The sequence below is a fragment of the Barbus barbus genome, assembly GCF_936440315.1.
Source record: "Barbus barbus genome assembly, chromosome: 8".
NCBI lineage: Eukaryota > Metazoa > Chordata > Actinopteri > Cypriniformes > Cyprinidae > Barbus > Barbus barbus.
The window spans coordinates 6,926,061-6,949,393 of record NC_136736.1 but is presented as its reverse complement, the minus strand read 5'-3'; the positions used below and the strand labels follow the sequence as shown (position 1 = coordinate 6,949,393).

At 35.2% G+C, this 23,333-nt stretch overlaps 1 protein-coding gene across 1 annotated transcript in view; it reads right to left on the bottom strand.

Moving 5' to 3' along the window:
- The window catches only part of LOC306874206 (glutamate receptor ionotropic, NMDA 2B-like), a gene marked incomplete at both ends in the record, with an annotated part of 110,395 nt that overhangs the window by 71,092 nt on the left and 15,970 nt on the right, over positions 1-23,333 (bottom strand). The gene's annotated exons all lie outside the window — the stretch shown is intronic.

Genomic DNA, 23,333 nt, shown 5'->3' with positions numbered 1-23,333 from the left:
ATCAAGATGAATATACATTTTTCGTACTGAACAATATTCATACTGTCATAATGTTGTGTTTGTACAACTGATAAAAGAAACAATTTAAGAATTGTAAGAAATAACTGACATATTAACTGAATAGTTGCATACCTATAAACACTTTATTCGGGAGCGCACAGGTCTCTGTATCAGCATAATAACAAACGGCACTCAGGGATGCAAACTGTTGTCTAGTTAATAACTTTGTAAGATAATGCCCATGTATTAGCCATAGGCAATGGCCTTAGTTTCTATGTCAGAAACACAGTGACCTTCTTTTCTTTCCCCTTTTTGCTCTTTTTCAAGTTTTTCCTGCCTCAAGGCCCCTCTAAGGGAAATGAGAGCAAAGACTTTCACCCCCTCCTCACTTCTCTGATCCCTCATTCTTGCTGTTTTTCTTCCAGAGAAAATGAGATGTGCTACCAGGCTCATTAATTGTTGAAACTTTCTCTTCCATTATCAGTCTTGGCTGCAACATGTCTTATTCGTCTTGTCACCAGCGCTGTCAGCCCGTCTCTTTGTTGTCTATTACCTCCTCCCTCTGTCTTTCAACCTGGACTTTATCTTCTCTTTTCTCTCTTTTGCTTCCCTCCTTTATGTCTCTTTCTTCAGGAAAGCCAATAACACGTGTTCCTCCCTCACATCTCTACCTTCTTCCAAACCCCTCATCATTTCTATCTCTCCCCGAACAAAACCAATTGTTATGAAGGGACAACGAAGCCATTTCCCTGCTCTACGTGTCTGAGAGGAAGGGAGGAACATTTGAAGCCGGTTCCACAAATGAAGCAAACGCTGCCATTTGCACCGGCTACTACGTGTACTACAATTCCTGCACCCGCATACTGTATACATATGCAATTATTATCATGCCATGCATTTTTGGGTGAGACTCTGACGTACAATGAGTGAAACACTACTATATCAGTCATGCATGAAGACTGGGAATAAAAAAATGGATGCTATTTTTAGGTTTTTGTGACGTTAGTTGATGCTGATTTTTGTGCAGGTATCTGATGAAGACAAATATCAGGATGTGGCTAATTAAATTAATGATGATAATGATGATGGTGTTAATTATCACAGTGAAAACGATGAAACATTGGATATGTCGCACAGTTAGTGTTTGAGATTGACAAACATATTTATTAGCAAGTAAAACTCGCAAATTGTCATGTTCATTCAATATCTCAAGGAGCAGATAATGCCTATATTAACAATTAGTAAAAGTCACCTGTAACCATAGTGACAGTCAGAAATCGTGCTTTTCATAACTCTGGAAGTTTTTTCACGAATGACAAAACATTGTTTAAGATGTAGCTAAAAGTCACCATATTTCATATTTACTTTATTTACTTTAGAGGTGTGAGTTGATTCATTGCATTCATTTTCCCTAATTTGATCATTTTACGTACAGTTTAAGTGATATTTAAAAGAAATTAATACTTTTATTCTGCAAGGACGCACTGAATTGATCAAAAGTGAGAGCAAAATCATTTATAAAAGTACAAAAGATTTTATTTCAAATAAATGCTGTTCTTTTGAACTTTCTATTCAAAGGATCCTGAAGGAAAATGTATCACAGTTTTCACTTTTTTCAACATTTATAATAATAATACATATTTCTTGAGCAGTAAATCAGCATATTAGAATGATTTCTGAAGGATCATGTGACACTGAAGACTTTGACATCACAGTCATAAATTATATTTTAAAATATATCTAGATAGCAGTTGTGTGTACTGTATTTTTATTAAAGAAATGCAGCCTTGGTGAGCATAAGATACTTTTTTCATTAACTTTAAAAAAAAAAAGTCTTTCCCATCCAAAACTTTTAACAGTACTTTATATGTAAACTAAAGGCCTTTGGTAAAAAAAAAAACTGAACACATTTTTTATTTTGCTGATCCTTGTCTTAATTAGCTACAAAAGAACATGAACCAGTCCGGAGACAAAGCTACAAACAAACTTTGTAGAAAGACAAGACATAAGAGAAAACTCTCTTGAGATCAGACATTTTGCTGCACGTTCTGTCCCCCTTCACTTTAATTGTACCTCCCAAAATAACACAGTGACGTTTACATAGTTTAACATCTATAGTTTTAAAAGCCGGTTGCCCTCCGTGTCTAAATGAAATGTAAGGTCTCAGCCCCATTTGCTGAGAGCATCTGCAGCGGACCAAGAGGAGTCACTCCTGCTAAATTTAATGAGACTTCCTGCATCTCATAAAGAAGCAGCAGTTATGCTTCTCTTGGCTCACTAAGTAGGCTTGGCATGGCGCAAAAAGAGAATGCATAGCCTTTCCTTCATTAAAAAAAATCCCTATCTCTCTAATTCTCTCTCCCCATGGCCAATTTTCAACTATTTAATCTTTTACTCTAAATTCATGTGTAATATTCCTAAATTACCAGCCATTTGTTTCCGTATTAAAAACCCAAGACTTTGTTGTCCGTTATAATTATCGGTCGCGCTAATAACTCAAGCACGATAATGAACTCCCAATATTTGCGCAACTAACAATTCTAATATGCCAAGGCCTTTTCAAGCCCCGTGTTTCACTATTAATGTGGGCAGCAGGAAATGAAATATGAATAATTGAAACCCAAATCTCTTCATTCATGTCGGTAACACTAATATACGAATAAATCCCACACTGCCCGGCTCAAATAAAGACGCTATTATTGATCTGTGTGCGGTTTTGCTGAGACATCAGGCTTGGAAGCAACGGGTTAGTTGTGAAGCAAAATAATTTGATGGTTTGTATAAAGTGATAATACTCTTGAATTCCCATTGCAGATTTCTCCTCAGGTGATGACTGATTTAATCAAAGCATTGTATTTCTTTGCATTTCATCTGTGGAAACAGAACAAAACACACTCAGCGGCCATGAGGATCTGTTATCACCCGCTTACACAGAATCTAAGCGCACATTCCCAGCGGTACCGCTAGCCACGCTAAAGCAACCCTTAGGCAAGTGTTCCTGACCTCTGCCTTTGAACACATGCAGCATGGTTATGCAAATCGCTACGGTTATTCCAGCTCCTCCACAAGCAAAGCGTGTCTCAGCAACGTTCGGTGCCATGTCCTCACGCAAGATGCATGACACATTTGCATAAAGCAGCCAAACATTATGGACGTGCACATAAACACATTTAAGAAGCGCATTCATAATTCTATTCTACAAAGCACAGCTTCCTAGACGTATAAATAAATGCAGGGTGTCGTTTCAGATACACTAACAGCACGGAAATCTACAGTCACTCCTAGACACACTCACACAAAGACATTTGTAACCGGAAGGAACAAACTCACACACACACAATAAAAATGAAAACAGACATGACTCACCTCATCAGAAAAACACTCACCCCATACACATGCAAGCACACATACACACACACACACACAATTGTGCTCCCTTACTTTGACATAGATGTACGAGGCTCAGTCAGACTGAAATAGACTGTAATAACAGGGGGGACTAAAAACACTTCATCTTCCAAAGACACGCACAAACACACACTTCGACTCTAAACACTTCATCATCCTAAGATACACACCACATGCTCCAAGCACTTCATATTAAAAAGACCTGCAGAAATACGCAAACTCGCACAATAGCACAAAAAAACACTTTATCTTCCGAAGCAACATCCGAACGCTCGGATAATGAATGTCACAAACACGCGTGTGCGGTCTGAGCTTTAAACACCAGCGGTTTTCAACAAGGACAAGGAGAATAAAAGCACAATTTCACATTCCTTTTTTTCCTTTCTTCGAATCACTACTGTTTCTTTTATGTTTTCTCTTTTTCTCTTTTATCCTTTTTTCATCTAATGAATTCGTAATCAAAACAGATCAATCCTCGCTCTTTAAAATTAGGCTTAACCCGTATTCTAATCACAAAGAGCTCTTTACACATCTCCAGCATACTCCAGCTGCTCAATCAATGTTCTCACTTGGTTTTTTTCAAGCCAGCATGAATTGCCATTCACGGCCTGTTTCATTTCTGTAATCTGATGTATGAATGAGTAAAACTCACTGAACTTGATTGGATCTTAAAAAGTGGGCATACCAAAAGTTCTAGACCAAATAGAAGTGCAGTATGCTAAAAATGTGTTATTTGTTAACATTATCCAATAGCCAGTGTTACCTAAGTGATTAAAGACTACACTCTAAAAAATTATGTTAGCTCACAAAAAAAAAAAAAAAAAATCAACAACAGTTTGCATCAATTATTCTAATGAAATTATGTTCAACCAACAAACTCAGAGTCAGTAGAACTTAATAATTTGTAACAAACACATATACTCAAAATTAGGTTGCTTCAACTAATGGATTTGTGGGCCTGGAGCCAATTTATATAATCTTTTTTTCAATTCAAATCCACAGCTAGCACACACTAAATGTAACTTATTCATCATGTATATTTAATGAACAAGTAAGATGTTATGTGTCACTAGCATTAGGGCTGTCATTGCTAACAGAGTCAATGCATGTGGTCTAAAAACTTCAATATAACAGAAACTCTTTTAAATGTCAAACATAGCAGCATTAAACACTAACAGATCTTTCCCTTCACTAAGAAACACATAAAATAACACATAATTTCAACATTTACTCTACTTATCCAGTCCTGCAAAGCATGCTGAGAACTAGAAATCCACTACCCAATTTCTAAAGTTAACTATACAATTTTACTAAGTTACTACAACTACATTTTTTAAAGAAATTTTAAAGAAATTCAATTAACGCAGAGGTTAAATTACACACAATATTAGGTTAATGTCATGATCAACATTATTATGTCAACTGAACTCAACTTAAGGGTTAAATTAAATTATTAAATTAGAATTATTAACTTGCAACTTGTGGAAACAGGTCCCCTGAATCATTTTTTTAAAGTGAACAAAAGTCTTTTTTTAATGAAAAAACATTGAAATAACATTGAAACATGCATTAAAAAAATATTTTAGGTTCAATACAAGTTACTCAACACAGCATTTGTGGAATAATGCTAAATTAACTTCCATTTGTCCCTATACTTTCTTTAAATAAAAACATAAATCTTTCAAAAATACAGTAGTGTCAATGGGGCCAATCTTTGAATGTTCAAAAACTCACTCTTTAAAATGTTAACATGCAAACAAATTGCATACTCACCTTTTCAGGATTAAATTATATTTAATTTGTTGCCTTGACAACATAATGCCTAAAACCCTGACTGCAAAAGTGTTTTGTTTTTTATTTAAAAATTACATTTGCCCTATTTTAATGCTTCACACTTTTTAAAGAAAGCAAACAATTTTTTTTGAGAATCAACATTATTCCACAAATGCTGTCAATTCAACTTGATTTATTAAACCCAGAATATTGCTTTTAAGAATGTAAATAGAGTAATTTTTGATTTTTTTGAATTGACTTTAAATATTTGTAGTGAAAGGTGAAGGAAAAAGGAGGCAGGGCAATGATAGCTGATCTTCTCATTAAAACGCATGATTTATGCCAATACGTGGAGCTCGTCAATTGTGGCTCACAGTGCAGCTGAACACAGACCACAAATGGCGGAGACAGCAGAAAAAGGATGAATAGAATAAGTGAAAGAGAACACGTACAATAAAAGCAAGTGAAAGTGGCGAGGAAAGGGGGACAGTATGGAGGCAGAGTTGATATTTTTCATACCCTTCAACCCCCTATGGTAATTAAATTCTCAGCTCTTTTCAGTTAATAGAGCTCATTAGTAACACAGAGGATAAAGGCAATTAGTCACTTATTGACACATGTAAGCCGTATGAAAGAGCCAAAACACACACACCATGAATTCTCTGCTGAAAGCTCAACGCTTGATCTTTATCAAAAGCACCAGGGTGTGGTGTGTGCATGTGTGCCTGCTGCATTAGTATGTATCGAGGGTCTTTAAACTGCCTAAATAATCTCAAGGTAGTGAGAGAAGAGATAAAGAGGAGAGAAAATTGGAAATGCTGTAAAAGAAAAATGGAAGAAAAAACAGAAAACGTTGAGATGCAGCATGTAACTGGTAAAGTAAAAAGAAAATACAGTATGTGCCAATTATCAACAACCATATTGTGCTCAATAAATAAATCAATGCATTTAAATTAGTATGAAAACTTCACAAAAACAGTAATGAATTGCTCAAAAGTTGGAAAGTCGCATACCAAACACATCACGTTCAGTTCAAGACAGTAGTCCAAAACATTTCATCTAAAAACAGGCAAAGGTTCACTTCAAGAATGAACAAAGTGGCAGCATCACTGAGTTTGAAGTTTGGTGTTTGAAAAAAAAAAAAGAGCAAACTGGAAAAGAAAAAAATATATCTATTTTATTTACCTCTCTGTATATGAAGCATATACACTAAAAATGTGAAATTTATGGTAAAAAAAAATAAAAAAATTGTAAATATGATCATAGAAGGCTGTGAAAATTAATCTGTATTGTTAATCCTTTTGATCTTTTATTTAAAAAATTCACAAAAATCTAACCTTTTATTGGATAATAAGAATTTAAAATGGGGAGAAATATATCATTATGAAATAAATGTTTGTCTCTAATACACATTGGCCACAATTAACGGCACCCTTTTATTCAATACTTTTTGAAACCTTCATTTGCCAGTTTAACAGCTCAAAATTTTCTCTTGATTAATGCCTGATGAGGTTAGAGAACACCTGACAAGAGATCAGAGACTATTCCTTCATCCAGAATCTCTCCAGATCCTTCAGATTCGCAGCTCCGTGACGGTGCTTCTTCTCTTCAGTTTACCACACTCATTTTCTACAGGGTTCAGGTCAGAGGACTGGAATGGCCATAGCAGAAGCTTGGTTTTGTGCTCAGTGACCCATTTTTGTGTTGTTTATGAGGTTTGTGTTTGGATTATTGTACGGTTGGAAGATCCAAACATGGCCCATTATAAGATTTCTAACAGAGTCAGTCACTTGTTGATTTTTTATCTGTTGGTATTTGATAGAATCCATGATCCCATGTGTCTGAACAAGATGTCCAGGACCTCCAGCAGAAATATAAGGCCACAACATCAAAAATACAGCAGTATATTTCATTGTATACATGGGGTACTTTTTATCCCTGTGTTCACAAAACCCATCTTGAGTGTTTGCTGCTAAAAAGCCAGTCACATTTGAAGTTCCAGCCGTGTCTGATAACTGAATATGCTGGAGTTTGTTTTTGGATGAGCTAGGAGAATTGGTCTTGAAACCCTCCCAAACAACATGTGGTGATGTAGGGGCTGTTTGACTATTTTTTTTAAAGGTTTTCTGACCCCGAGACTCAACTATTTTCTGCAATTCTCCAGCTGTGGTCCTCGGTGAGTCTTTAGCCACTCAAACTCTCCTCCTCACCGTGCATTAGGACGATATACACACACGTCCTCTTCCAGGCAGTTTCGTTACATTTTCTGTTGATTGGAAATTCTTAATTATTGCCCTGATGGTGGAAATGGGAATTTTCACTGCTCTAGCTCTTTTCTTAAAGACACTTCACTAATTTGTGAAGCTCAATTATCTTTTGCTGCACATCAGAAATATATTCTTTGTTTTTTCTCATTGTGATGGATGATGAAGGGAATTTGGGCTTTGTTTTCCCTACTATTTATATTTATCTGAAACAGGAAGCCATGGCTGGATAATTTCATGTTCATAATCACGCTGGTGTGCTCAAAATTGTGAATATGATAGGAATATACTTCAGAGATATTTTACTCATAATTTCTAGGAGTGCCAATAATTGTGTCCAACGTGTATTAGAGAAAAACATTTATTTCATAATGATATTTCCCCCCATTTTACATTCTTATCCAATGAAAGGTTAGATTTTTGTGAATTTTGTTTATAAAAGATCAAAAGGATTAACAAAGCAGATTAATTTTCACAGCCTTCTTTGATCCAATTTACCAAGGGTGCCAATATTTTTGGCCATGACAATGTATAGGGTGGCACCATTTTAGGATTTACAGATTTAACTTAAATTTACAGTAAAATTAACGGATATACTGTAATGTTAATAAACAACCCTACTGAAGTGCTAATATCTGTTTTGTACCTTTATAATAAACTGACAACCACCAAAAATGCAATGAACATTAATTAAACAACATTAACTTTAACATATGTAACTTGTAAATTTGTAATAAACTATAAACTTACTGGGCTCAAACCTTTGAATGGCAGTGTACGTCACTTTTGTAAAAACAAAAGCAGCATGCATTAGCATTCTTTTATTGTAAGTGAATAGCCGTCAACATATTTTTATTATTAATAAACGCTTTTAATATAACTGAATCAACCTTACTACATTTGATTACAGCATTTAAAGTCAGTTTTTAGGAATGCATCAAATACTTTCTTCAGGATTGTTTACATCATGAGCTTTTTAATACACTTCCATGTATGCTGTTTCTACGAAGACATCCACGTGAAACCACATGATTGTATTTACTGAGGTGTTGTTACGTGCACACGTACATGAACGGCAGCTCCAGAGAACAGGTTGTTCTGTTGTGATATTTGGTGTTTGCTAGTGAAGGCGATGCTTTCATTTAGCTTCATTAGAGTAATGAATTCAAGCTTTATAGCACTGTGCCTGAATATGGAAAAATGCCTCCAATTTATGAGAGGAGTGTGTGAGTCAGAATGTTTCTTTTTATAATGAGTGTGTTACATGAGGGAGTTTGTGTACATGTGTGTGTGTATGTGTGTGTGTGTGTGTGTGTCCAGTCAGAGTCAAGTGAAAAATGAATGTCATTCAGTTCATAACCCTGACACTGTTTTGTGGACTGTTCTACATTCGCCATCTCTCCTACTGTTTTCTTTCACCTCAAGTATCCTCATCTCTTCTTCCTCTTCCCATTAATTCATCAGCCAGCCCATGCCTCCTTCTTCACCATATACTTTCTCTTCCACTCCCTCTTTCATGACAACTCGCTTTCTCTGTCTGCCATTCTCTGTCTCTCGATCTCTGGCAGCCCTGCGCTTAGTATTTCACACAAATTTTCCTCCACCTCCCAAGTTCTCCTCTTCGATTCATCTTGCTTCCGTCATTCCCTTCCTTGTCACTTACTCGTTATTCCTCCCCCTCATTCTCCACCTTTCTCACTCCACCCTCTTACATGCTAGCTTCCTCTCCAAATCTCTCTCTCTTGCTGTAGTACACATTAGCTACAACATCAAACCTGTTTTAACTCATTTGTACTGGCTACCCAGTAAGTACACAATTACAGACTGATTTTAAAGATCTTCTATTGTTTTAAAAGACTTTAATTATTTGGCGCCCTCATTCAAATCAGACTGTCGGTCAAAATATCCTCCAAATCATTGTTGATTATTAAGGAATAGGCTATTGTTATGCAAACCAGAGATCACATCCATTTTTGGTAGATGACAGATCTGGAAATAAGACTCTGAGCATTTACTTTTTTTATATAAAAAAAATAAAATAAAAACTATTTTTCATTATTTATTCTTCCTGATTTTCACTACGTTTTTCATTAAAGTGTCACCTTTATTGTTTTCATATTTCTTTTTTTTCATAGATTAATAGAACAAAACAAAAAAAAACTGGTGTAGAATTTGCTTGATAAAAGCTTGGAAAAATGTTCAACTCAGAAATTGATAGTAAAGTTCACAAATAATTACAAAGAAACAGTTACACATTGAATTAAATGTGAAATTAAAAGCAGAAAAGAGTGTTATAAAATACAAAAAAAAAAATACTAAAACAGTATTTTATGGTAAAACACACCAATACTCTGTTTTATTTACATTTCTTAATTTTAAGAATAGTTAAATAAATAAATACATAGTTAGTAGTAGTACATTTACTCAATTAGGAGATGGTTTTTCCAAAGTGACTTCAAAATTTGTAAGATTATAGACTAAAATGACAAAAAATGGGGGGAAAATTATCATATAAATTAGCAGTATTGGTAATGCAGGTCGGTAACACTTTACTTACAGCCTTTATGTATAATGCATTATAAAGGGTTATAATGCATTATAATTATTCTATATATTATTTATTATATGTAATACATTATATCTTGTTGTAAATAATTATAACTGAATTTAAAATGCATATTGTAAAAACAAATTAAGTGTTATAATGTATTAACTAACAATCATTCATGAGACTGTACAATGCATTCCAAGGCATAGTTAATGCATTAAAATATTATTTTTTATAATTTAGTCTCCCTAATTTTGAAGTTATAAATGTAACACATTTATTGTTTTCTTTTACCACAATTACTTTCTTGCAGTTATAATTTTGATAAAATATATACTGTATCAATTTATCAAAGTATTTATTATATTATAGTATTATATTATTAATATTTTAGCAGTAATATGGTGTTAATTCAGATCTAAGCGAAACTGAGTTGTACAGTGTTACTTAATGCCTGCAGCATTTAGCACAGCATAACCAATCTCTCTTCCTCTCTCACTAACCCTCTTCTTACAACTGTTATCCTCTGCTACTCTCCTTATCTCGCCACTTCAGTTTCTTTATAATTATTTCTTTAACTCTCCCTTCAAGGAAGTCCATCTCACTTCCTCACTCTCCCTCTCAGTTTATCTCTCTGCGCTATATATTTTATTTGAATTTGAATATCTTTCTGCTCTGACACTTCCTGACTAGGGACAGCTGCACTGTCAGTAACAGTAACAGGAGGGAGAGAGAGAGAGAAAGAGAGGGAAGGGTGTGAATATGGAGAGATTTCTAAGTCAAAGAGACATGCAGTGTTTCCGTGGCAACGTGGTTTCCATCGTTACGTTCTAGCTAAAGATGCCATTAGAGTGAAAAAATACTCCCCACACACTCACAGACACAAACACAATCTGAAACACATATATGCACATTCAAATGCTAACAGACAAATGCACATACAAACCCACTAAACAAAAATAAAGAGATATAAACATGAAGCAATTCAAAAGTGCACATTTCTGAAGAATATGATGGTGTTTGCCAATGAAAATCTCACTGACATGATGCCAGGCTGTTTTGGGTGGTTGCCAGGGCATTGCTATGTGATTTCTAGTGTTCAGGGAGGTTGCTTACTGGCCCAAGTCAAACAAGCCCTATGATATTCTGGATACTCTTTCAGTGTTGGGACCTATGAAATCTGTTTTATTTTCCCCAAATTCAGTTTTTTCTGTCTCTGTTTTAATGGTTAAATTAAATTTTATTCATCAAAAAGCATGTACAATTAGTTGAAATCATGAAACTTACAATATTAAACAGCAATTTATAAAAAGGTTAACAAAAATTTGATTTTTAATGTCCTGTGAATTTTATTTTTTTCCTCAAATTCAGTTTTATTTTTACCAAATTCGGTTTTATTTTTACCAAATTCAGTTTTCTACTAATTTTCTGGATTCCATTTGAATGTTTTCATTAAATTTTAATAATCAAAAGCATCTGTAATTAATTGATTTCATATTAAAAAAAATTTTTTTAACCCTATCATATTTTTCAGAAATTGCGTATTTATGTGTTGTGTATTTACATTTTTCTCCTAAATAAATTCTGGTAAATAATTTTCCTGGTAAATATTAATTTAAAAATAAAGTTTAAATAATAATTTTATTAGTAGTAGCACAATACAATAAATAATATTTCTGTGACGGTTTCTTCAATTTAAACCGAACTTTTATTTTGACTGGTTGCTATGAAGACTTTAAGAAATGCGCGTCTATTTTTGTAGCTTAATATTCACAGACACTAGTCCATATCGCATTTCAATTTAAGTGTACAGACTGACTTTTGATGCATTTTTCCAAAATTTGGCAAATTCCGTGACATTCCACGGTATACAGTAAATTCTGTTTTTATGACTGGATTCCGTTATCGATATGCATTTTATGTGTTGCGGAGATCATAGGACCCTATCAATGTAAGATTGCATTTAAACATAACAAAGTAAAATGATAATTCACCCAAAATTAAAATTTTAAACCTGTATCTAAACCTGTATCCATTTCTTTCTTCTGTTGAACACTTAAAAAAGATGAGATTGAAGAATATCTATTTTATTTGGGTTTGATGTCATTTTGGACCTTTGTTTTGGAACTTTCATTATATGGACAAAAACAGTGGGAACATTCTTCAAAATATCTTCTTCTGTGTTCCACAGAAGGACAGACATGAAGATGAGTAAATGATAAAAATTCAGCCTGCACAACAATAGATTCCCATAATGCGTGTTGCTGACAGCAGTATAGATATTCCATATTTATAGGGTTTGTTTTTTAATGCTGCGCTGGCATGTATGACCTCAGGTTGACCACAGCAATGCCTCTGCATGCATTCATATCATGCTTTTATGCATATATGAATATAATTCAGAAGGAACAGAGCTCATATGAAAACAACAGCTGAGATACGGTTATGTCATTTATCACGCCACTGTCCCTCAGCCAACACAACGACAAGTTCCCACGGCTAACATCCTTATCCAGGCGAGCCTGTGTGGTGGATTTTTACAACTGTGCTGCCAATCACAGTTCAACAACACTGTGTGCTTACAGTGCAGGTTGTAGATTAATAAATTGTAAATTGTATAAGCCAAACCCTTTTATAGATAGATAGATAGATAGATAGATAGATAGATAGATAGATAGATAGATAGATAGATAGATAGATAGATAGATAGATAGATAGATAGATAGATAGATAGATAGATAGATAGATAGATAGATGGGGATCTGATTGAACGTTTGGAAGGTAGTTTATATAAATAACTATGTCTTCACTGTAATGTATAACAACCTGAATTAGAACTGAAATGAACAGTTTTTTTTCATACTTCTGATTCCATTTTATAAAAGCAAACTGCTTCATGCTGTGCCTAATAACAGCCATTAACTGTGGTATAAAACACTGTAATGCACAGAATCTCATGGATTTTTGCTTTATTATATACTTGCTCTTTTGTATTTCTGTGTGCAATGAACAAGAGTGTTTTTTTGGGGCTTAGTTTATTGCTATTAAGTGTGTTGTTTTGTCCGGTCTGATTGCATGTTCTGTGTGGTCAGTGTGTGTGTGTGTGTGTGTGTGTGTGTGTGTAGGTGAATGTTAGCCTCTGGTGGTGAAAGAAAAGTGTTATTCTGTCAGTGCCAGACTGCGTGACTGTGTGTGTGTGTGTGTGTGTGTGTGTGTGTGTCCGTCCGTGTGTGAGATGAGAGAACTGTCTGTCCAATTAAGCAGCTGCCTCTCTCTCACCCTGAACAAAAGAGCACGGAGCTAAACGGTGACACACACACACACTTTGACAGAAGCCCTTTGATCTTACAGTGCCCTAACAAACACAAACTGAGTCAGAAACTGACAGGACCTTTCAAAACCAAAGTCACCCAATACCACATTTGTGCATTTAGATTTGTGTAAAGTATCTGGTGTTATTGTCACAATGACAAAAATCACACTTACAACCTGATGTGATCTTTATATCGCAGAAAGGTGGAACACACACATGCGCGCACAGACCTTGTGATCTTTGGCATGCCTGGTGTCTTCATATTTCCCCCTTTGATCTCTCAGACACTCTCACACTTGGACTCCTGTGATCTCTGAGGAGAGCCGCACACACACACACACACACCCACAAAGGACGGCACTGTAGCACTTCCAAGTGACATCAAGAAGCACGAAATGATAAAAAAAAGAAAGCGTTAGACACCAAGAAAGAGAGAGAGGTTCTGCATTATCTATGCATCCATGGTGCTTTTGTATAATAAGGGTGAATAAAGAATTCCACAAGCCTGTCAAAGCAAAGATAAGAGTCAAGATGTAATGAAACAAGATGAGGAAAAAAGACGAGGTGAGACAAAAAGAGAAGACACAAGGAAAGGCAGGACAAAGAGAGAAAAGTCAAAACAAAACAAGACTGAAAAGTGAACAAGACAAACAAGAGACAATGTGAGACAAGGAGAGAAAAGAAGAGCAGAGTCAAGATCCAGAAGAGAGACAGAGGAGAAACAAGAAGAGTTGAGACAAGCAAAGATGAGAATGGTAGAGACAAGGTGAGTCAAAGAGAGAGTAGAAGCAAACCAAATAGATGAGGAGAGGACGAGAAAAGAGCAGAAAGACCAGCGTAAATGAAATAATAAATCAGACCCATTTTTCTTATCCTTATACCTTCCTCTGGATTTAAAAAAAGGTTTTTGTTCATCATGGGACTAAACATTCATAAACGCTGTGATAAGAGCCAGCAGAAAAAGGAAAAAAGCTAAATTAAGAAAATCATTCAGGACACAGAGAGAGACTGCATGAGCTTTGTTGAGGCGCTGCTCAGCACCTGAGAACAGCACAGGGTTTTCGTGAGACTTCCAGGCTTTATCTCCATAAAACTGATCGGCAGAACATTATAGCCTAGCAAACTCCAGTGTGTGTGCTTGTTTGTCTGTGCATCTGTGTATCCGTGTGCTCTCGCTTACAGCACACACAAGTCTAACACCACCAGCCTGTCTGAGGATTAGACCCAAGCTCACTAGCAACGGTCCATACGTGCACATCCACACTCGCCTCCAATACAGCCGAGCTGACTCCACGGGATGAATAAATAACTCTCGTCCATTTTGGTCTTCACCTCTCAGTGCTCACAAGCGCATTATTGCTCCCCACCGCAATAGCTGGGAAACAATGATGACGGTTTAATACCAGGGGCTTATGGACAGGATCTAATCAACAGCCTAATCACAGAGAACAATAGCACCGTCTCTATCTCCCCAATGCAGAATATGTATTCGGGCCGAAAGACAATGCATTTCACTGGCTACACAGCACAGAAAAATGACTTTATTAGCCTATGTTGGAGACATGAGAAAAGTATTTGTGTGTGCAATTTAAATTGTCGCTATGAAGAGGCACAGTAGCGGAACAATTCCAACTTCTGAATTCCAATGTTTTGGGTTCAAGTTAAGCTGTAATCACACATTTGTGGCTTTAGATAACAACAGAAATTCACCATTTGGACTTGCATGTCAAAACAAGAAACCAATGAGGTTACAGTAAGGTAGTTACAATGGAAGTACATAGGGAAAACTTTGTAAACTTTACAAAACAAGTTAATTTGACTTTGAAAATTAATTTTAGCTCAGATTTTGCGGTGTGTTCTGCTCCGTTGACACTATTTAGAGCCTGTCAGCGGCTTTTTGGTTGATTGAGCATGTTGAATGCTCTGATTGTATGTTCAGTTTAGTGAACCCACGCACAAGAAAAAAAGTGCAAGTGATGAAAGCGAGAGAATGATGAAGTCAAGAGGGCACACACTGTTCAACTCTTACAACTTCATTTTACTTGAGTATACCAATACGCAAATATTTTTAAAACAACATGGCCGTTTGGAATTAAGAAAGTCAAGACTAAGTGATCAACATGATTAATCAAAATTGTAGGCAAGGGTTTCTTTGTTTTTAGTTTGTAAATCCACTGTCTTTGGGACGCAGGCCTGTTTTTTCTTTTATAATGGCAAATATAGACTACTGCCACCTACAGGTACAGACTCTGATGTAAGCGTAAAAACGTCATGGCCATTGTCTATGTTTAAGCGCAACGTTTTGGCCCAGGTATACTAAATGCAAGGTGACATAGTCGGCTTTTGTTGCTAGTTTTTTTGATGTGCGTTTGCTGTGTCACTGTTTACCACTGCTTGAGGTAATACTTTTTAAACAGCGAGTATTTTATTTTAGTTATTTTTTTTTTTTTTTTTTGTGAAATCAACATTTACAAGTTTTTGTAGTTCTTATATTCAATCATGAACGCTCCTTTAAGTGTGGCTGTGGCCACACTGAGGCTTAAAAATAATGTTTAACTTTTATTATGCACCATACTGTACAATTCCCTCCACTTCATCCATGTAAAGCCTCCCATCTGAGGCGAGATCTTTGAAGAGTGTGTGTTTAATGTGCTCTTAGCCTGACCGCAACCTCTGATGCTTGCTTTGCCCTTTCAATAACTCACAACCTGTGTTCCAATTCACAGGGTCCCTATGCAGTGCTTACTGCTCCCTATACTGACCAGTTCACTTCACTCAACAAAAATGCCTCATTTGGCAGCCTGCAACATCAGCAAACAATGAGATGCACAGATTAGAGGTCTTAAATATAAATGGCCATACTTTAAAATGTGCCTACATACATGTAATGCCTTCATGTCTATTAAATATATTTGAAATATTTAAATAAATACATACATACATACGTGTGTGTGTGTGTGTGTGTGTGTGTATATAATGAAATAATTTTAATATGATTTAAATATATATATTTTTTTATTTTATTATTATTTTTTTTTATTATATTAAAATGAATTAACTATTAAGAGTTCATTTATAATATGTAGTCATAATGCATCCATACCCCCCCCCCCCTTTTTTTTTAACCAATGAACAGCATAGAAGCCAACTGAATAAAAATACCAGACCCTCAACTCAAGTGTCACTGACCAAAGTTCACATAGTACCATGGTGGCTACACAATGAATGGTGGCTGAATTTCATGTAAAGCGATATACCGACTAAATTTATATGCAGAGCAATTGAAATATTCCTATTCCGAATCTCCTCTTCTGCCTTTTCCCGATTCCCTCGTTGTCTTTCTCTCCCGCGTTCCTTCCACATATATATAGAAATGTATGTAGCAGCGGTTGCCATGCCAACCAATGCAGCCCACAGAGTGTGTTTGGGGTGGGGTAGAGAAAGACAGAAAGAGAGAGCGTGTAAAAGTAATTATTAAGAAAAAGACAGGGTTGAAAACACTCCTCAATCCCCTCTATTTAACTACCACCTCCTGTGGCATGTCACACATCTCTCTCGTTCGTTCACATGCATGCTTTCACTCCCCCATCTGTGCTTGGGCTCTTTTATATTCTCTCTTTCTCCATCGAATTGTCCTAGAACACTTCTTTTTCACCCTCTTCATCTTTCTGTGATCATCCCCTAATGCTGCATCTCTCCAAAAGTCACGTTTCTTCTGTTTCAATCTGTTCTTTGTCTTTTTGAATGCCTCAATTTAGATGTAAGCGTGTTGTAACTGCATGTTGAGTGCCTTCCTCTTCCTCTGTTTCACACCCACGTGTTTCATTTTAAAACAGTCCCCTCTTCCTTTCCTCTCTCTCTCTCCCACTCTAGTCTTTTTCTACCTCCCTCTCCAGCTGTCATATTCATCCTTCCTTCTCTCCATCCATTCTTGCTTTTTTCCAGTAGCATTCAGTCGTTCGGCAGCCGTTTGATCAGTGTTTTCTTGCATTCAGACTTAGAGATGATCTAAAGAACGGCTTTGAATGCTGCATTTGAAGGTTCTGGAAATTTGTTGGTCTGGGAACACACTGAAAATCTGGGATTCAAATACAGTTTTAAACCTAGAAATATCTAGAAATGAATGAGCCGATGTTCTTTGGATTGCTCTAAATTCATTCAGGACATGTTTATCAGATTTTGCTCGGAATTGTGGTGTAAATGCAGCTCAAGTGTTGCTGGCATTACAGCAAAAAAGAGACAAATACTAAGGCATTCACAAATTACTCAAATTGCCATGACAATTATATAATTTCTGACAAAAATGTCATTCTTTTATTCAGCTAGGACTCATTACATTTATCAAAGGTGACAGTAAAGGTTTGTTTATTTCAAATAAAGGCTGTTCCTTTTTAACTTTCTATTCATCAAAGAATCCTAAAATATATATATATATATATATATATGTATGTATGTTGTATGTGTATATATATATATATATATATATATATATATATATATATACTGTAATGGCAATGTATAGGTCATTTTCTATGTAATTAAAGTGAAATAACTAAACATAAATATAGGAGCCTGATAAAAATGCTCATTTTAGAAGAAAATTTCAGACGGCACTTAGAGGCTTTTGCATCTGAACTCTTTAAATATATATATATATATATCGCAGTTTCTATGTAAAAATAAGAAGAAGATGTTTCTTGAGCATATTAGAATGATTTCTGAAGGATCATGTGACACTGAAGACTGGAGTAATGATGCTGAAAATTCAGCTTTGCATCACAGGAATAAATTTCACTTTAGAATATATTAAAATAGAACATTTTATATTGTAATAATACTTCACTATATGATTATTTTATTGTATTTTTAATCAAATAAATGCAGTCTTATTGAAAGACTTCTTTTAACCAATCTTACCAACCCCAAACATTTGAACGGTAAATTAGAAAAAAAAAAAAAATTTAGTTTATTTGTAATTATTTAGAATATTAAAGAGGAATTTAGATTTTTTTTTACTATTTTCTTCTAGGTTTAAACGATGAGTCAGAGTCACTGGATGTGATGTAGACGTGCACTATAGTGCTTTTCTACATCAGCGATGTGTCATAATAACTACTGTATTCATGACACTGTGTGACACCACATCTTTTCAAACAGTGAGAAACGGCACACTGAAACATGGGTCACAAGTGTTCGCTTGCAAGGTGCAAATGTGAAAGTGTTGCATGGCTTCCCCTGCGATGCTGACAGAGCAACAGGCTTTCAATCAATAACCGACACTTCTGAAGTGTTTGTGTGTAACAAGGGTTTTTACGGCAGAGCATCTAGATTTATGAAGAGGGGGACTGGAGGATCATTTCAAACAAGACACTGATAGTTTAGGCTTTAAAAACACTATCCATAAGTGAGACCACTGAAAATACTTCATTTTTTTGCATTTACATAATTACATTCAGGGATTTTTTTCTTTTTTTAAATGAGCAAAAGTAAAATGTTGAAATTTAAAATGAATATAAATTTTCTGACCCTCTAAAAGGTAGAGTTTTTTTTTTTTTTTTTTTTTTATCAGAACAGATTTGGAGAAATTTAGCATTACATCATTTGCTCACCAATGGATCCTCTGCAGTGAATGGGTGCCGTCAGAATGTCCAAACAGCTGATAAAAAGCTCAAACAATAATTAACAAGTAATCCACATGACTCCAGTCCATCAATTAAAGTCTTGTGAAGTGAAAAGCTGTGTGTTTATAAGAAACAAATCTATCATAAAGATGGTTTTAACTTCAAACAGTTGGTTTCAGCTAAAATATCATATCTATGATACATGATATCAGCTAAAATATAAGTGCAAACAGCCAAAATAAATATGTTGGAGGATTTTGATGTGAGAGGAAAATAGGAAATGGATTTTTTCACTGGAGGGGTTATTATGGATTACAAATTTCGTGGATGTTTTTATCAGCTGTTTGGACTCTCATTCTGACGGCACCCATTCACTGCAGAGGATCCATTGGTGAATAAATGATGTAATGCTAACTCATCTACAACTGGTATGACCTGAGGGTGAGTAAATTTACATTTTTGGGTGAACTATTCTTTTAATGACAGCAGCACTCATGATAAATTCATATACTTAATGTCATAAATTTGCTAATAATTGAGAAATATTATACAATCTGAAATACTGTATTTCTGATTCACTGACTTTCTTTTAAAATGAAATGTTTAATAGTCTTTTTTAAATTACTGAATACCTTTTTATTAAAAAAAAGAAGTTTCTTAATTTTTTCAAATACATTTTCCATTAATTTCCAAGTTTAAATATAATCTATTAAATTAGATGTATCCCAGATTTTCAGTGCGGACTCGTGAAGCCCACTGTGTTGTGAATCAGTGTTGCAGAATAACAGACTCAAATTATCACAAATGCTAAAACACTAACAGATAAATAAAACATCTGAAAAAAAGTAGGCAGATGTGGCATATAGAAACATTGCAGGCTCAAATGACTGAAAATGCAAATGCAGAAGAGAAAGCACTATGCTCTCTCTCTCTCTCTCTCTCTCTCTCTCTCTCAATGTGTGTGTGTATCCCAAAGTACACGTGAGCGAATGTGTTGCATGAACCGGTCATGCAGGTGCATCTGATGAGCCATTTGACAACACAGTCCCTGTCTAAACTGTCCCAGCTAAATACGACATGCACATCTAATGCTTCCGTGTGCCAGTGAGAGAGTCGTGTGTTCCCATTAAGCATGAAATTAGCAGTGCGGCTGCGCTCGTTAAGTATCCCAGCGCTCCTATGAGTCCCCATTAACACTGGGTAAAGCACATGGAATGGATAAGCCAGCACATCGCTCGCCTAGAGTTAGTAGGGTGGATGGACTCCAACTGATTATGGTGTCAAGGGGTAAAGTCACAGAATTAGAAACAAGTCCTAATATTCCTCATAATGGCTTATGTACGTACACTAGATGATTTGTCATTTCTGCATGCATATAATGCAAATCTAAAGATCTCCATCCAACTCCACTGCTCTTGGAAAGGAAAAAGAGTCATAAAACGAAGATAACAGTGCGTTTATGTATGTGTGGTTGGATGGAAAGGCATCGAGCATGGTAAAATGTTTCCGCTAATTCAATTAGCCCCTTATCGAGCTCCTCAGTGGCTTGCGAGAGGATGTGGCGTGTTTTAACAACCCTACACCAACACTAAAAAGAGCTCCTCTCCTTGTAAAAGCCTGCAGATATGGCAAAAAATAGATCTAGAACAAAGAGATTGCTGACAGACGAGTTGTACATTCCCAATGCGTTTAAACAGGATCTATGTACATCTAAAATTAATGGGAGACATAAAAATCACACAATTAAAAAGTTAGTCATTGTATTTTCCAAGCTGATGTCAACTCGAGTCCACTTAAGCACTCATGGCCTACTTCAGGTCACACTACGGCATCATGGGAAAAATCATGGGTCATTTGGAAATGAATTGTGGTTGATTTATTATGTTGCATATCTAAACTAACAATTAAATAATAAAAATCATAAACATAATACAAGAACACGGCCCTTAAGTCTAGCTTGATTGTGACTATAGCAGTGTTATTTTAGAATTATTTATATATGTATATAATTTACAACAATAAATTTGTTTAAATACTTTTTAAATTTCTGTTTTAATTTAATTTTAGTTTACATTTTAGTATTTTGTTGTGCTTTTTATTTGTTTTTAGTTTTTTATCATTAGCATTCATTTTTATTTTTACATTTATTTTAATTTCAATTTTAATAATTTTAGTATTTCAACTTCAACTTATTTAATTTGTTTGCCAAGGAAATATTTAGAATTTTTGCTCAAGTGTTTTAAACTTTAGCTTTTTCCATCTCATCTATTTTTATTTTTTTTATTTCAGCTTTATTTCAATAAAACATTGTTTAATAGTTTTCATTTTAGTTTTTGTGAATAAAAACACTGGACTACAGACTTGTGATAAGCTTATGTTAAATAATATGAAGGCCTCTTTTGTCTGTTCAGTGATTTCATCCTCCAAAATAATGTAATTTTTATGAATTCCTATGAATTTCTTCATTTTTATATAAATACAGTACATGATCAATTGTGAATATTCTGAACAATTAATGTCATTCTTATGATTGGCAGTCCTGCCTCAAACATTCCGATAAATCTGATATTCTGAGTTGGTCATTAAAATTGACTCGAGAGCCCTGAATTAGTCCAAATCCCTGGTGGAAAATGTATCACTTCCTCTGTTCGCTTTTCAATTTTCAGTTAATATCAAGCGCAGAAACCCTGTAACAAGATCTTGACACATCTGTAGCCATAAACATCAAAGAAGCACCAATCAGGAAAACTGATCTGAGCTGCATGTTCTTGGAAATATACTGCAGTGTGAGTTGGATGAATTGTGTCCCTCTTGATAAATATAATGGAACCTGTTCCATTAAAACAAAGGCTGTTCAGGAGTCAGGACAGGGGTCATTGATTTACCACCAGCTTTCAGCAGTAATGACTCCCCCTTTAAATACCCAGAGTTCATCGGGTGTACCGAGTTCCCAAAAACTGCTAAAATAAGTCTCCTTGGGACAGCCGTAATTATGCATGCAGCTGCAAAAAGATTGAGAATGTTGTGTTAAACTTTAGGTAATATTTGTTTGCACGGTGTATTTAACACTGCAAGTGTCTGCAGTTATTGTCCTCTTCTGTTTTTCCTTTTCTCCAAGATGACAAAATAAATGTACTTGACTCTCTGTTTTTCACTGTGTGGCATTTACAAAAAGTCCCTCTGACATTTCCTTCTCTTTCTGCACTTTTCTCCCTCTGTCTCATCTTTTTCATTACCTTCTTTCTTATTGGCCAGGGAAAAAAACAGTGTCTATTGAAAAACAAATCTGCATCGCCATTATTTTCTCTCTAATTTTCTCTCCCTTTCTTCCATCTCTTTCAAACACAGTCATCTTAATGAAGCACATTGCAGGTAGTTAACAACAGCACAGACAGTACACAGCATGCATTCCATCAGTACTATATATTCCATCACATCTGTTTCCAGCAGTTCAGACCTCCAATGTTTTAACAGCAGGCACAAGTCTGTTACACCTGCTACACAACTCTGACCTTGGTGGAAAAGAAAGAGAAAGAGATGAACATGTGGATGTAAGTGTATGAATATTCATGTGAGAATGGAAGACGTTGAGGGGAAAAAAAGAGTAGACAGTGTGGCTCTGTTCCAAACCCTAGTGAGTCTACTGTCTACAAAGGCAGTTAATTTTAAAGCATCCTATTAAAAATTCTCTGAAATGCTCTACATACACAACTTATGGCAGGACACGCTAAGTAACCGTCTTTGTGGGCAGTACAGTGTCTTGTATGATTGGTTCTCTAGTGACCATCAGGGTTAAAATCAATACAGGTCATATCTTTGTGAATGGAGAAAGACTTCAATCTTCAGAACTGGAGATTTCAATGGCATACATTTCATTAACATTACATATCAGCAATAAAAGCCCAAAATAACAGTAACATCAATTTTACTGCATTTTATCAAATCACTCGAAATAATGGTATTTTTCAGGGTGGTTTAATTCATGTTCTATAGAGATTTCATATACTGTATTGTACCACTCAAAAGTTTGGGGTCTGTAAGATTTCTTTATGTTTTTGAAAGGTCTCTTATGCTCACCAAGGTTACAGTTATTTGATCAAAAATACAGTGAAACGAGTAATAATGTGATTACAAAATAAGTTATTGTTTTTATATTTATTAATATTAAAATAAATATTTAAAAAACTGCTTTATATTGTAATATATTTAAAAAAGGAATTCATCTTTGTAATGGCAAAGCTGCATTTTCAGCAGCCATTTCTCCAGTTAAGAACACAAATTAAGATATTTTTGATTAAATTCAAGAGCTTTCTGACCCTGCATAGACAGCAACGCAACTGACATACTAAAGGCCCAGAAAGTTAGTAAAGAATCATTAAAATATTCCATGTGACATCAGTGGTTCA